Source organism: Brassica napus, unplaced genomic scaffold (assembly GCF_020379485.1).
Source record: "Brassica napus cultivar Da-Ae unplaced genomic scaffold, Da-Ae ScsIHWf_1237;HRSCAF=1767, whole genome shotgun sequence".
NCBI lineage: Eukaryota > Viridiplantae > Streptophyta > Magnoliopsida > Brassicales > Brassicaceae > Brassica > Brassica napus.
In genome coordinates, this window is record NW_026014658.1 from 642,656 (window position 1) to 655,729 (window position 13,074).

The 13,074-nt window shown below is 51.9% G+C and overlaps 1 pseudogene; it reads right to left on the reverse strand.

Annotated features, from left to right (window-relative positions):
- Nucleotides 1–464: 464 nt before the first annotated feature.
- LOC125596591 overlaps nucleotides 465–13,074 on the reverse strand; it is an 83,070-nt pseudogene continuing 70,460 nt past the window's right edge.

Below are 13,074 nucleotides of genomic sequence, written 5' to 3' on the forward strand. Positions count from 1 at the left end.
ATCCTCTCAACATGGATAGCTGACACCACCAAGCATCCAGAGATCGGACGTATACCTTGGAACCTGATCGGAGCCCCACACCCACTCTCAAAAAGCACACGCCCCCGGTGACAGTCAAGAGTGGCCCGATACTTTCCAAGCCAGTCCATACCCAAGATCACCTCGTGATTCTTTAGGTGGACTACCACAAGATCCACAGGCATGACCCTGTCCTGGATCATTACTGGGACGTCCTGAATCACCCCTAGCGAATGCATCACTTGCCCACCGGCCGCATTCACTACCCCAGGACAATCCCCCGTTCCCAACTGGAACAACCCCTTTCCGAGCATCCCTGGACTCACAAAACTATGTGTAGCTCCAGTATCGAAAAGTACATGTGTTTCCACACCACCAATACTTAGGGTCCCTACACATGACCCAAACTAAGTATCTAACCGTCCTAGGTTCCATACCATGCAATTCTACTGAATTGAAAGAATAAGATCAGACACATTACCAGTGATCGCGAGGAATGGTCCAGCCTTGTCCTCATCCTTGGACAGCTCATAGACGCGGGGTGCAGAGGTCTGACCGCGGTTCTGGTCTGGCTTGTTGCCCTCACCACGGCCCTTGCTCGACCCGGCTGCTAACTTGGGACAATCCTTACGGAGATGTCCCTTCTTTCCACAGTAGTGGCAAGTCCTGGTATCACCACCAGCTCCTTGCTCCTGTCTAGGACAGTCCCGAGCTGAGTGATCCATCTTACCACATCGAAGACAAGCTCCCATTGCTCTCCAACATTCACCTCCATGGTGTCGGCCACACTTGGGACACACAGGCCTACCACTTGAGGTTTTACCCTCTTCAGCCTGGTCCCTTTTCCTCTTCCGGTCACCACTCTGGCTTGAAGCCACCACCACACTTTTGACCTTCTGCTTATGCTCATCCGCAAGGTTGACCTCAAGCAAGGCCATCCTCTCAACCAGCTCAGACACAGTGGAGAAGGTACGGACTGAGCAATAGGTCCGGAGTTCAGCCCTAAGGCCTCTGATGAACCGGCGAACCTGAACTGCCTCGTCCTCCAACTCCTTACCCACATAGCGCCTGAGTCGGTTGAACTCTTCTTCGTACTCACGTACCGTCCTGCGTCCCTGAACCAAGTCCAGGAACTTAGCTTCCAAACGGTCCCATGCCTCAGCTGGGAAGTACTTGTGGTTGAACTCAACCTCAAAGTCCTCAAAGCGCTCTATGGTACCATTGGTGCGCTTGTCAAGAGCCAACCACCAGTTGTGGGCATCTCCCTCCAAGAAGTGAACCGCAATGTCCTTCTGGTAGTCCTCTGGGCAGCGGCTTGAGCTGAAGTTACGAGCCAACCTGCTCCTCCACTCATCCGCCTCAAGAGGGTCAACACTTCCAGCAAAGTGTTTAGTGCCCATACGAGTGATGTGCTCCAGCACCTTCAAGTAATCCACCTTCCTGGTCGCCCTAGCTGGGGGGTCAATCTCAATCACCTCAGCTTCCTGTTCCCCATGAACCGGAGCTGCTCCACCAGCTACCGGAGCTGCTGCTGCTCGGCCAGCCTGCTGGTTCCTTATAGGAATAGCAGTATGAGTCGGTATGTCCTGACCCAAAGGTGTAAACGCCTGAGTCAAAGCCAACATTTGAGTACTCATAGCTCTCATGACCTCCAGAACCTCATGCATGGATGGTTCCGCAGCCTGGTTCACCGGACCAGCTGCCCTGCCGTCCGCAGCCCCATTACGGTCACCAAGACGGCCAGTCTGTGAAGATTCGCCTTCACCTTCCAGCCCATCCTGTTGCTGCCGTCCATTCCCATCAGCTCCATTAGCTCCATCAGCTCGTTCTGGCTCATGTTCCAGCTGGAACTCAGCTCCATCCACACGAACCTCAGTAGGGTTGAGCTGAACCGAAGGCAATCCAGTCCCAACATTAACCCCATCCGCTTGGATTGGCAATGTTGCGGCCAGATTCACATCATCTGCACCCACTGGACCGGATGCCCCAGCTCCATCCTTACCCTTCCGAGATCTGGACTTGCTTTTTCCACCCTTGGGATTCAACACATGTAAACAATCATGTCAGCTCACAAAATAAATCACAACAATCCCTAAGGCTAAGCAAAACGACCAGACCTTACCATGAGAACCAGCCGGATGTGTGGTGACTAACCCAAACCCAAACAAATCCTAGAATCAACTCCGCTCTGATACCAACTTGTAAGACCCGAACCTGACCCTTAGGTCCCACTAGGTCCGTGCCTTACCTAAACCATGTTTCTAAGTTCCATCAGTTTTAAAGTTCCATATTCACTAAGTCATTTTCGAAATCTTGAGGTTCATTCAATCAATGCACGACCAGATAGACAAGAGAAAACATTCATTGTATAAATATAAACATGTGATCCATACAATCAGTCAGTTGCACAATAGGCTAAGTCATAAGTCATAATACAATACTATCCCATAACCCACACATCCATCCACAGCTAAGTCCTCACGGTTCCTTGGCCTTGCCACGGTCCTGGTCCGATCCTGAAACCACAACACACACACAACACAACAACATAAGTACATAACAAACCGATACCCTAGTAAGCTCATCTAACATTGCATGGTTTGGTTCCCTTAAACTAAGTTCTCTAAGCTAACCGATCAGTCAACAAAGCACTCGGCCATACTCAGGACATCAACTAAGACATCCCAAACAACCATTTAACACACGGCCAGACTGATCCAATGTGATCTAACCCATCAATCACACTGAACCACAAACGACCAAGGCTAAATCCCATTTCTGGCCATTTTTAATACATCTCCAAAAACTAAATAAAATTCATGACAATTACTGATAATTCCCAACTAAGAAGAATCCACAATCAGATTAGACAGAACCGGCCTCCTTCACCTAGAACTCGGCCAAATTCCACTAAACCGGCCATAACTGACCACCATCAAATCGGACTGATAAATCCAATTAGAAACCATGATAATTCATGATAAATCATCACTAAGAACAATCCATGGTCGGATCCCAATAATCCCTTCAGGAACTATGAGATCTCAACACACCAGCCCAACCAAGGCCATGGAGGGTTTCTGGGTACCGACCAAGACCATGGCTCAGTCAGAACGTGTCTGAATCATCCAACACATTCAGAACATAGAAGAGATGAAGTAGAATAGTAAGGGAAAAGGAAGAGATGGGTCTGGTCCAACCAATCCGACCACAGCCTACACGGAATTCCACCGCGGCCATGGTAGGATGGTTCGGTCCATCCCACTCACCTTGGGCGTGCGCTCAGGAGTGCTCAAGCCCTTCTCCAGATCCTTCTCCTTGCCTCTGGTTGCCATCACCAAATGCTCTCCTCTTCCCACAGACCAACTTCTGGTCGGAGTCCGATCACCACCACCCACAGTCTCGGTTTGGCCGGCCTTCTTCTCTCTTTCTCTCTTTCTTTCTGTCACGATTTTGGCAGAGTTTTCCCTAAGGAATTTGATGCCATTTTCGACACCCAAGTGTCTGTATTTATAGAGAAAGGTCGGCCAATAACTGCCTGGGCGGACAGTTGCAACCGGTTGGAAGGGAAAAGACACAAACTGCCCAAATCCCACCTTTTCGCCCATCAACCGTCCAACTGCTCCCTTTGGCGTGTGGGCTGTCTGGAAATAGGCCCAATGCCTCAATCTGCATCCCAAGTACATCCACCAAGACCCACGGACCCAATAAAGACCCATAGGCCCTTAGTGGTTCAGCCACCACCCAGCCGGACCCTTGACCGCCCATGGACCGGCAACACTGGCCCGGACCATGACACTCCACCCAGCTGAGTTGAGCTGAGTGCCAGCTTCCCCAGCTGAGGGAGCTAGTGATCCAGCTACTGGAGCTGACCCAAGCTAGTGTGAGCTACACTAAGCTTGTCCTAGCTGACTGAGCTGCTTCCCATCATCGTCCAGCTGCCTTAGAACTCATCCAGCTCTTATTTCCTTGTCTCCATCCGATTCTGGTCAAGTCTCAGCATACTGATGCACTTAACCATCCATTCCAGCCATGATACGCTTGTCTTTAGGTCTTACGACCTGACTAGCACGTCTCCCCGTACCATGGCTGTGCCCGAAGGCTCTATCTAGAATCAGGGACATGACAACCAACGTGCTGATATGTGTACTGATGGACAGCCACAGACGTCTTATGTTTGCTGACGGGACACAGACGAACACACACGGACACACACGGACAGCCACAGATGTCCTGTGTGTGCTGGCGGATACCCACGGCCGTGTGTGTACTGACCAGACAGCCCACGTGCGCCAAAATCACCCAAACAGTCCACGGGAAGGGTCAACGTGCTGAGTCCAAGGACCAACGTGCTGATATGTGTACTGATGGACAGCCACGAACGTCCTGTGTGTGCTAACGGACACACACAGACACACACGGACAGCCCCGGACGTCCTGTGTGTGCTGACGAACACACACGGACGTCCTGTGTGTGCTGACGGACACCCACGGACTTCCTGTATGTACTGAACAGACAGCCCACGTGGGCCAAAATCACCCAAATAGTCCACGGGAAGGGCCAGCGTGCTGAGTTCAAGGACCAATGTGCTGATATGTGTACTGATGGACAGCCACAGACGTCCTCTGTGTCCTGACGGACACAGACGGACACACATAGATAGCAACGGACGTCCTGTGTGTGCTGGCGGACACCCACGGACGTCCTGCGTGTACTAAACAGACAGCCAAAATCACCCGAACAGCCAACGAGAAGGGTCAGCGTGCTGAGTCCAAGGAACAACGTGCTGATATGTGTACTGATGGACAGCCACAGACATCCTGTGTGTGCTGACGGACACACACGGACAGCCACGAACATCCTGTGTGTGCTGACGGACACCCATGGACGTCCTGTGTGTGCTGACGGACACCATGGATGTCCTGTGTGTGCTGAACAGACAGCCCACGTCGGCCAAAATCACCCGAACAGTCCATGGGAAAGGACAGCGTGCTGATATGTGTACTGATGGACAGCCACGGACGTCCTGTTTGTGCTGACGGACACCCACAGACGTCCTGTGTGTGCTGACGGACACCCATGGGCGTCCTGTGTGTGCTGACGGACGTCCTGTGCGTGCTGGCGGACACCCACAGACACACATGGACAGCCACGGACGTCCCGTGTGTGCTGATGGACAGCCACAGACAGGCACAGACGTGCTGTGTGTGCTGGCGGACTCCCACGGACGTCCTGTGTGTACTGAACAGACAGTCCACGTGGGCCAAAATCACCCAAACAGTCCACGGGAAGGGCCAGCATGCTGAGTCCAAGGACCAACGTGCTGATATGTGTACTGATGGACAGCCACGGACGTCCTGTGTTTGCTGACGGACACAGACGAACACACACGGACACACACGGACAGCCACGGATGTCATGTGTGTGCTGGTGGACACCCACGGCCGTCCTGTGTGTACTGACCAGACAGCCCACGTGGGCCAAAATCACCAAAACAGTCCACGGGAAGGGTCAACGTGCTGAGTCCAAGGACCAACATGCTGATATGTGTACTGATGGACAGCCACGAACGTCCTGTGTGTGCTGACGGACACACACAGACATACACGGACAGCCCCGGACGCCCTGTGTGTGCTGACGAACACACACAGACACACACGGACAGCCTCGGACGTCCTGTGTGTGCTTACGGACACACACGGACGTCCTGTGTGTGCTGACGGACACCCACAGACGTCCTATGTGTACTGAAAAGACAGTCCACATGGGCCAAAATCGCCCAAACAGTCCACGGGAAGGGTCAGCGTGCTGAGTCCAAGGACCAACGTGCTGATATGTGTACTGATGGACACCCACGGACGTCCTGTGTGTGCTGACGGACACACACGGACACACACGGACAGTCATGGACGTCCTATGTGTGCTGACGAACAGCCACTGACAGCCACAGACGTCCTGTGTGTGCTGGCAGACACCCACGGATGTCCTGTGTGTACTGAACAGACAGCCCACGTGGGCCAAAATCACCCAAATAGTCCACGGGAAGGGCCAGCGTGCTGATATGTGTACTGATGGACAGCCACGGACGTCATGTGTGTGCTGACGGGCACACATGGACTCACACGGACGTCCTGTGTGTGCTGACGGACACAGACAGACGTCCTGTGTGTGCTGACAGACAGCCACGGACAGCTACGAACGTCCTGTGTGTGCTGGCGGACTCCCACAGACACACATGGACACACACGGACAGCCACGGACGTCCTGTGTGTGCTGACGGGACACAGACGTGCTGTGTGCGCTGGCGGACACCCACGGACGTCCTGTGTGTACTGAACAGACAGCCCACGTGGGCCAAAATAACCCAAACAGTCTACGGGAAGGGCCAGTGTGCTGAGTCCAAGGACCAACGTGCTGATATGTGTACTGATGGACAACCACGGATGTCCTATGTGTGCTGACGGACACAGACAAACACACACGGACACACACGGACAGCCACGGTTGTCATGTATGTGCTTGCGGACACCCACGGACGTCCTGTGTGTACTGACCAGACAGGCCACGTGGGCCAAAATCACCCGAACAGTTCACGGGAAGGGTCAACGTGCTGAGTCCAAGGACCAACGTGCTGATATGTGTACTGATGGACACACACAGACGTCTTGTGTGTGCTGACGGCCACACACAGACACACACGGACAGCCTTAGACGTCATCTGTGTGCTGACGGACACACACGGACGTCCTGTGTGTGCTGACGGACACACACGGACGTCATGTGTGTGCTGACGGACACCCACGGACGTCCTATGTGTACTGAACAGACAGCCCATGTGTGCCAAAATCACCCGAACTGTCCTCGGGAAGGGTCAGCGTGCTGAGTCCAAGGACCAACATGCTGATATGTGTACTGACCGACACCCACGGACGTCCTGTGTGTGCTGGCAGACACCCACGGACGTTCTGTGTGTACTGAACAGACAGCCCACGTGGGCCAAAATCACCCAAACAGTCCACGGGAAGGGCCAGCGTGCTGACTCCAAGGACCAACGTGCTGATATGTGTACTGATGGACAGCCACGGACGTCCTTTGTGTGCTGACGGACACAGACGGACACACACGGACAGCCCCAGATGTCCTGTGTGTGCTGACAGACACACACGGACGTCCTGTGTGTGCTGATGGACAGCCACAGACGTCATGTGAGTACCGAACAGACAGCCCACGTGGGCCAAAATCACCCAAACAGTCCACAGGAAGGGACAGCGTGCTGAGTCCAAGGACCAGCGTGCTGATATGTGTACTGATGGACAGCCACGGACGTCATGTGCATGCGGAATGGCACACATGGACACACACAGACGTCCTGTGTGTGCTGACGGACACACACGGACGTCCTGTTTGTGCTGACGGACGTCTTGTGCGTGCTGGCAGACACCCACATACACACACGGATAGCCACGGACGTCGTGTGTGTGCTGACGGACAGGCACAGACGTGCTGTGTGTGCTGGCGGACTCCCACAGACGTCCTGTGTGTACTGAACAGACAGCCCACGTGGGCCAAAATCACCCAAACAGTCCACGGGAAGGGCCAACATGCTGAGTCCAAAGACCAACGTGCTGATATGTGTACTGATGGACAGCCACAGACGTCTTATGTTTGCTGACGGGACACAGACGAACACACACGGACACACACGGACAGCCACAGATGTCCTGTGTGTGCTGGCGGATACCCACGGCCGTGTGTGTACTGACCAGACAGCCCACGTGCGCCAAAATCACCCAAACGGTCCACGGGAAGGGTCAACGTGCCGAGTCCAAGGACCAATGTGCTGATATGTGTACTGATGGACAGCCACGAACGTCCTGTGTGTGCTAACGGACACACACAGACACACACGGACAGCCCCGGACGTCCTGTGTGTGCTGACGAACACACACGGACGTCCTGTGTGTGCTGACGGACACCCACAGACGTCCTGTGTGTACTGAACAGACAGCCCACGTGGGCCAAAATCACCCGAACAGTCCACGGGAAGGGTCAGCGTGCTGAGTCCAAGGACCAATGTGCTGATATGTGTACTGACGTACACCCACGGACGTCCTGTGTGTGCTGACGGACACACACGGACACACACGGACAGTCACGGACATCCTGTGTGTGCTGACAGACAGCCACAGGCTTCCTGTGTGTGCTGGCAGACACCCACGGATGTCCTGTGTGTACTGAACAGACAGCCCACGTGGGCTAAAATCACCCAAATAGTCCACGGGAAGGGCCAGCGTGCTGAGTTCAAGGACCAACGTGCTGAGTTCAAGGACCAACGTGCTGATATGTGTACTGATGGACAGCCACAGACGTCCTTTGTGTGCTGACAGACACAAACGGACACACATAGACAGCAACGGACGTCCTGTGTGTGCTGGCGGACACCCACGGACGTCCTGCGTGTACTAAACAGACAGCCAAAATCACCCGAACAGCCAACGAGAAGTGTCAGCGTGCTGAGTCCAAGGAACAACGTGCTGATATGTGTACTGATGGACAGCCACGGACATCCTGTGTGTGCTGACGGACACACACGGACAGCCACGAACATCCTGTGTGTGCTGACGGACACCCATGGACGTCCTGTGTGTACTGACGGACACCCACGAACGTCCTGTGTGTGCTGAACAGACAGCCCACGTCGGCCAAAATCACCCGAACAGTCCACGGGAAAGGACAGCGTGCTGATATGTGTACTGATGGACAGCCACGGACGTCCTGTGTGTGCTGACGGACACACACGGACACACACGGACAGCCACAGACGTCCTATGTCTGTGACGGACACCCATGGACGTCCTGTGTGTGCTGACGGACACCCACAGACGTCCTGTGTGTACTGAACATACAGCCCACGTGGGCCAAAATCACCCGAACAGTCCACTGGAAGGGCGAGCGTGCTGAGACCAAGGACCAGCGTGCTGATATGTGTACTGATGGACAGCCACGGACAGCCACGGACGTCCTGTGTGTGCTGGCGGACACCCATGGACGTCCTGTGTGTACTGAGCAGACAGCCCACAAGGGCCAAAATCACCCGAACAGTCCACAGGAAGGGTCAACGTGCTGAGTCCAAGGACAAATGTGCTGATATGTGTACTGATGGACAGCCACAGACGTTATGTGTGTGCTGACGGACACACACGGACAGTCACGGACGTCCTGTGTGTGCTGACGGACACACACGGACGTCCTGTGTGTACTGAACAGACAGCCCAAGTGGGCCAAAATCACTCAAACAATCCACGGGAAGGGCCAGCGTGCTGAGTCCAAGGACCAGCGTGCTGATACATGTACTGATGGACAGCCACGGACGTCCTTTGTGTGCTGACGGGCACACATGGACACACACGGACATCCTGTGTGTGCTGACGGACACACACGGACATCCTGTGTATGCTGACGGACAGCCACGGACAGCTACGAACGTCCTGTGTGTGCTGGTGGACACACAAAGACACACACGGACACACACAGACAGCCACGGACGTCCTATGTGTGCTGACGGACAGCAACAGATAGCCACAGACGTGCTGTGTGCGCTGGCGGACACCCATAAACGTCCTGTGTGTACTGAACATACAGTCCACATTCTGATATGTGTACTGAGGGACAGCCACGGACTTCCCGTGTGTGCTGACGGACACACACGGACAGCCACAGACGTCCTGTGTGTGCTGGCGGAGTCCCAGGGACGTCCTGTGTGTACTGAATAGACAGCCCACGTGATAGAACCCAGGTGATCCGGATTTGTGGTCAAATCCTTTTGAAGAGGGAGGGAATGATAGAACCCAGGACCTGGACCAGGTCGTGGAGCAGACTCAGCATGGTGACCAGGACGATCAGATCAGTCCAACTGAGGTTCAGCCATTCATCCGTACCAGATCAACGGACAGAGTCATGTACCGGATCGACCCGCGTGCGCCCGGACGTGATCTAAGGATGGATCCACGACTTGATGACCGAATCAGCCAAAGCACAGGCGTTCTTCCCCGACCCATTCGCCATTCTAGAGCCAACAGTCAAGCCAGAACCCATGATCATCGAGAAGAATTAGATTTCGGACTTAGCCTATCTTTCCTGGCCCGTTTGGGACGTACCGCACGCCCGGATCAGGCTGATCACGACCTTTCCAACCACTTTGATGATTTCATGATGATCGATGCTTCCAGCTACAGCAAAGGAAGGATACTTAAGCTCTCTGAAGATTTGGGTCGAGCTATCTCTTCATCCGTTCATGGATCATCGACGATCAACCATGCGGGCAGCCTTACATCCATCCTGCTCCTTACCGCGGACGACCTGATCACCACAGAATGAACCTGGACATCTTTGTGAATCTGGACCAGTCAACACAAGAATCCGCACCTTGACCAGTCTTTAGTCAAAGTCTTCATTTCTAGTTTCTATGTCTTGTTTTCATTCATTTCTATCTTCTATGTTGTCTTTTCCCACAAATGTCTTTATGTTTCCTTGACTCACAAACCTTATAAGTATGTGATGATCCCCCTTAATAAAATCACATCGATTTTCCTTTGCTTCTTTTGAGTCTTCTCTCATTGTTCTTTGCTTAGAACATTCATACTTCTCTTGGTGAGGTCATCTCCAAGCGAACCACTTCGTTGTGTTGGACCGGTGCGTCACATCCGGCAACCTTCGAATCTATGGTAGTATCTTTGGGCTATTCCGCAACCCTTAGTGTCACCCCTCGATCCATCAGTTCTCAATCCTCTCGGATCTGAGTTCATATCAACCTTACCGAAAGAGTGATCCTTATTTTGGTTATATCAAGTGGTATCAGTGCCACTCTCTCGGTAACTCTTTTTCAATCCATTTCATTTCATCTTCCATATTCTTCATCTAAATTTCTTATCTCTCTATCTTGAACCCGGGCCCCTCATTACCCCCATATATAAAAAAAAAGAGAAAGATCTATATAAAACAAAAAGAAAAGTATAAAAAAAAAAGGATATTCCAAAGTTTGATTTGTTTGTGGTGTGGTGGTGGAAGAGAAAGCCTCCTGGCCGAAGAGAAATCCGGTATTTGAGGTGGTTAAGGCGGGTTCCCCTCTAAATCTCTTATCTTTCTCTCTTCATCTTTGGTTCACTTGGATTTGCTCATTGGGTGATCTAGTTTGCTCTCTTAGAACTTTGGGAGGAACTCTCTTGTGTGATTACCAACAAAAATTGAGTGAAACACGTGTGTGGGTGAGAACACCTGAGTGTGTGAGGTTTTTAATCTAACTTTACCTTGTTTAAGTTTTCAGGTAACCATGGATAGTGAAGAAGAAAGAAACCGACCCGAAAATTCATATGCCGGATTATCTAACTTGCAAATGCGTGCTCTCAATGATTATATGTCTAACGTGTTGAATACAGGTTTGGAGGCGATCCATCAGAGGCTTGATGAACTTTAGGGCCGTCCAACTCAGTCACGAACCAGAACCAGACGTGACCATCCAAGGAGGAACAGCCGGTCCGACCTAGAAATCCAAGAAGAGTCTTATGATAATGATCGATCCATCAACCGTCCAAGGAGAGTTCCTGTAAGACCCGATCCCGGCCGCCTAGGCCGCGGTCGATGCCTCACGTCGCTCGGTCTACTTCCTGGCCGAACCTCTTAATTTTTGCCCTTTACTTATAATATCGCCCACAGGCGAGGGCTAACTTAAACCTTAGCTAAAGACTTCCCTAGTCATTAATAGCTTAGATCCTTTCAACAGATACGCAGCGGATTATTTTCTAATTAACCATTGGTCTAAAACCAATCTAACACTTGTCTGCTCGAATCACCTTAGCGTTGGTCAGTTTACTCAACTATCAATTAGCTTAAAGGTCAATCCTAAACCCAAACCAAGTCATACGATTCTGAGGTTTCATTCCCCTAAATCAATCTATCTAGATCTACATAAGTAAATGCTAGATCATACCTTTGCCACATCTATGGAGCTTATTAGCTCATCGGTCCTCCATTGACTCGAATTGCTCTTGCTTGACAGCTGGACACGATCACTCCATGATCTTACTTAAGGTCCTTGTCGTGACTCCTGCATCAAACAACTCCCCTAGGTACTTAGTCATTCAACCAACCATCCCCACAGACATAAGAAACCTTTGAGAAGTCTTTGAATGGATAAGGGTTTGCATCTGGCCTTTCTCGGCTCATGCACAATCCGAAATCCTTTTGCCTTATAGGAAATAGTACCAAGTCCATCTTCTGGACTGACAAAGCTCATTATATCCTGAGCCAATCAACCAATCCTCACATGACTTGGAACTGATGAGTCATCATCTGGCCTGACCGGCCTTGGGACTTAACCCAGGCAACATATATGATTTGTTCATACCAACCGATGCATTCCTTAATCAGATTAGTTCCGACACCTTGAACCATCATTCAGAGGTCAGGTCGTCCATACTCAACCATGATCAGATCTTACACGGCTTTCCTTGAACAACCATACTTAGGCTCAATACTTATGGTCTACGACACATAGTACTAGCCACAGGCTTCGTCATGACTCTTAGCCAAACTCGAAGCTATCAACACCAAGGTTGATATATAGAAGCATCACATCAATACTCTTACTCCAGCAACGTGACTATCCATACTAGTGTTCGGCCATCGAACCATCGTCATGAAACATGATCCGACCACTAGACTTGATAAGCCATCATCCAGTTAGCATGTACTGATAGAACCGGCCTTCCATTGCCATCATGTAGGTCTACTCCCTCCATAAGACATATGGCGCCTATCCTACTCACCAACCCAAAGTTGATTGTAAGATATCCCACTTAGCCTTTGCGACCAGAACCATCCAACCATAGCTGGATCATCCATAGTCCCGTCTAACCGTCTGGTTAAGATCTAGGTGCGATCGACCAGTTATAATTCCGGCCCAAAGGCTCACGGACCTTCTTACCTGATCCGACCCAAAGCCTGGATCCATACCACAGAGTAAGGCCCAAGACCAAACCGGATTGCCTTGCAACCAA